General features: G+C 47.9%; 1 protein-coding gene across 1 annotated transcript in view; it reads right to left on the bottom strand.

The window, feature by feature from the left end:
* LOC106805516 overlaps positions 1-4,208 on the bottom strand; it is a 35,049-nt gene that overhangs the window by 1,260 nt on the left and 29,581 nt on the right. The window lies entirely within an intron of this gene.

The raw sequence follows: 4,208 nt of genomic DNA, 5'->3' as shown, positions 1-4,208 counted from the left end.
GTGTGTGTGTCTGGAGTTGTGTGTGTGTTTGTATGTGTGTGTGTGTGTGTGTGTGTGTGTGTGTGTGTGTGTGTGTGTGTGTGTGTGCAGAGGGCGGTTATATACGCGTGTGTGTGCATGCATGCGTGCGTGCGCGCGTGTGCATGCGTACGTGCGCGAGTGTGTATGTGACCATGCGCGCGCGTGTGTATGTGTGTGTATGCGGAGGGCGGTTTGAAGTGGCTATACGCGTGTGTGTGCATGCATGCGTGCGTGCGCGCGTGTGTATGTGCCCATGCGCGCGCGCGTGTGTATATGTGTATGCGGAGGGCGGTTATAAGTGGCTATACGCGTGTGTGTGCATGCGTGGTAACGAGCTTGTGCAGCAGCAGCAGCAGCAGCAGCAGCAGCAGCAGCAGCAGCTCCGCACAGTAGCGCTCAGCTGAACTCGGTGACAGGTGAAAGTTCGTAGCTCTACTTGGCTCGGAGCCCGTGCGTGCTCACTCTAGCGAGCAGCAGCTGAGCTCTCCCGTACTGACGCTACTGTTTGATTTGTTCTGCTGGAAAAACAGCCATATACGAGTTTGCAGCGGGTGCGCAGCGGGTGCGCAGCGGCCGGTGTAGTATGTGATAGCGATACGATCATCATCCACGCCATCGTCATCATCATCATCATTAGCAGCAGCAGCAGCAACAGCAGCAGCAACATCATCAATGTACGGGTTGGCTGGGCCTCGCGTACGGCGGGGTGAACGAACCGAACACTGTTATGCCTCTGTGTGTGTGTGTGTGTGTGTGTGTGTGTGTGCGTGTGTGTGTGTCGTGTCGTGTGTGTGTGTGTGTGTGTGTCGTGTGTGTGTGCGTGTGTGTGTGTGTGTGTGTGCGTGTGTGTGCATGCGTGCGTGTGTACGTATGCGTGTGCGTGTGCGATAAGGGAATCACAGCGGCTTCCTCGTACCAATACTAGCTGCATACACACACTTTGTTATTATTAACTATATATATATATATATATATAATATATATATATATATATATATATGATACATACACACGCAGCATATTATCACATATCTTATGCGATCTCCGTATATGGCATGCACCGTTAATGTTCCGGATCCGGCCGCCGCACGGCTGTCTTATCGTAAACAACAGCATTTACGTAACAGCAGCAGCAGAATCGAAAGTTGGCCGCGTTCAAGTTCGGCAAGATAATGCTTAACTTTCGCAACACCGAGCTTACGCAATGATGACGTCACGGCACCGCGGCGATGGCCCCGCCTAGCGTTGGTCCTGTCGGGCGCTATACGGATTTGCTCTCGACCCCAATCACATGCACGCACGCCCACGCCTCCCCCCCCCCCGGGCGCCGCACCCACGGGCACATGCAACAAAATGCAATCTCATCGCACAAACGCCAGCGTGCAGATAGACTTATAATGTAAACAACAAGTATAATAGTCGATAATGCAAAATTACTATAAATATTTCCGTATACTGCGCAGGCGTGCATGGAGAATGATGATGACGACGACGACGATTTTGATGATGATGATGATGATGATGATGACGATGTTCTATGGAATATTTTACGCGTCCGCGTCCGCACCCACCCGGCACGTGACAACGATGAAAAGCGCGAGTGTCGCACGACGGCACGTGACGTCACACGATGGTGACGACGTCACACGATGATGACGACATAACAACCTCTCTCCTCTCCGCTCGGCGCGTGTAGCGATGTAGCAGCAACTATGTATATGCAGCCTGTTCTGCTAGCATCTATAACAAATACGACATACGCATATATACGCTCTCCTATGACACTATTTGTGACAAAATTCTTCCTATGACAAATATTGTTATATGTGTTGCGCGCATCATAGGCGTTTAGGAGCGCTATTATGAACGCGACAAGTGAATTTCAGCTGTAAAGCGGAACGAAGTCTTCCTATGACAAATAGTGTCAAAGGAGAGCGTATATTATGCGTATGTTGTATTTGTAATAGATGCAAGCAGAACATAATTGTCATTTCCCGTGCATTGTCTCCCACGAGCAACGAAATTCAGCGGTGGGCGAGTGCAAAATTGCTACCTTCATGCAGCCTGCCTTCTAAACGCCCTCGCCTTTGTTTTAAGCGAGCACAATGTACTATTGGAACTCGCATGTGTATGAGACGTAGTCTACCTTTGTCGACGAGACTAGAGAGATATGGTGCTGGGTACTTCAGTATGCAGTATCGTCTATAAATAGACCATAGCGATCATCCGTGCGCATCACGAGATGTTGCAGGGTATTCAAACAACGCCATAAAGTCGACATTCAAGCAAGTTCTAGCGAGTTATAGCTCGTGATCCGGTATTAGTCATATTGCAGACTAGGTGCTGGGCTGCTGCCGATACCACCGGTGTCATGTTACCTAACCAGGGCCGTGTTTAAGTTCAGATTCCAAGTTTGGCGCGGCTGAATTACAAGATTCTCTGAGGAGCCAGTTTAACCGCTCACTCGACTTTCCGCAGTGCGTTTTACACCGAGAATATATATACTTATATATAATGCGACGCGTATATGCTCATATGTTAGTCAACATTTACTCTTAGATCATATAAACGCGGTTCAGCACTTCTCCATTTTTCCTCAATGGTGATCCATAATATAAATCTACAATCCATACGATATGAGTGATTTCCCGTTTATCACCCATAAACTGGATTGACGCGCCACCTATCGTGCATTGCTAGCATACGACAGTACTGTATGCGTAGATATGGCTGACAAAAACGTACACATGCACAACGGCCGCACCATTAAAGTTCAACCATACTATAATTGCCACATTCATCCTGGTTCCCGCACTCCGGTGGTCTCCTTTATATAGTAAAAAGGGGACCAGTTCCCGCTGCCTGCGGCTGCCACCTGGTGGGGGTGCACCTAACTAACCACAAGTAAACAGAGTCGTCAGGAAGACTGATGTGAGAGCGGGCGGTTAAACCTGTAACGTGGCTGGAGGGAGCTGGTATGCGTGTTTTATTGTCCCGGTTTAAATGAAATATATAAAGCAGTCAGCTTCGAATGTTCGCATAGGCGCTTAAAATCCCAATGTCCTCCCATTTGAATGAGCATTATGATTTAGGACTCCTGTTCATTGCGATGATCAAATTCTCAATAATCACCCGCCAATCAGAAAATTTTCTGTGAATGTGTCTGGTACGCTTTCACTCGCCCAATTTATTTAAACGTATGACGTTTTATTAGGTTTCTAGATTTTGTCATCTATTTAATAGTTCTCGATTTAATCTATCTATCCTCGTGTAAATATTTATGTGATTACCCAATTGTCATATTGTTACCCCTGATTACATCAGGAGTCTATCACTACTGATAGACTCCTGATTACATCAGAATAAATGTTTTATCAAATAATTTCTTTCCATTTTATTTCATTGAAAACCGAAAGTATGAAAAACGTTAATGTTGATTTAAGCCGATTAAAATGCAGACAAGCTATCTTTGCACGGGCGGTCACGACTAGAGATAGATACAATCTCTCTATGCAGCAACGCTGGTGCACTGAACTTGCGATGGACCGTGCTGCCATCTCTCGGCAACGACACGAATCAGCCTAGGAATACAATACGCGCTTTGAAACTTGTTTAGCTGTCATTGAGCGAGTAGCAGTCGCAAGGCATTAATAATGGGACCCCCTCTCTCGGCCCTTAATCATGTACACACATGTCAGTATAGCGGCATTGACTTTCGCTTAAGCGCACAGGACACAGACACAAATGAATATATGTAATAAACACGCATGCGCGTACACGCATATGAATACGGCCGACTCACACGCACGCACACGCGCGCGCACACATACACATATACATACACACGAATACGTGCACATGCAAACGTACGCAAGCCCACACATACTTTCCCTATCGCAGATACGCTCACAGACGTACGCTCATGCACACGTGCACGTACACGTACTCACACACACATGCACAGACTAACGCACGGACATACGCACCTATGCATACACATACACCCATACGCACACATGCACGTACACACACGCGCACACATGTACAGACACACATACACCCAACACACACGCACGCGCGCATGCACACGCACACACGTAGATACGCACGCACACACGCGCGCACACACTCACATGCACGCGCAGGCACATGGATGCACGCACGCATGCATGTACACACGCACGCAC

Source organism: Priapulus caudatus, unplaced genomic scaffold, assembly GCF_000485595.1.
Source record: "Priapulus caudatus unplaced genomic scaffold, Priapulus_caudatus-5.0.1 Scaffold116, whole genome shotgun sequence".
NCBI classification, from domain to species: domain Eukaryota; kingdom Metazoa; phylum Priapulida; class Priapulimorpha; order Priapulimorphida; family Priapulidae; genus Priapulus; species Priapulus caudatus.
This window is presented reverse-complemented; position numbering and strand designations above follow the sequence as displayed.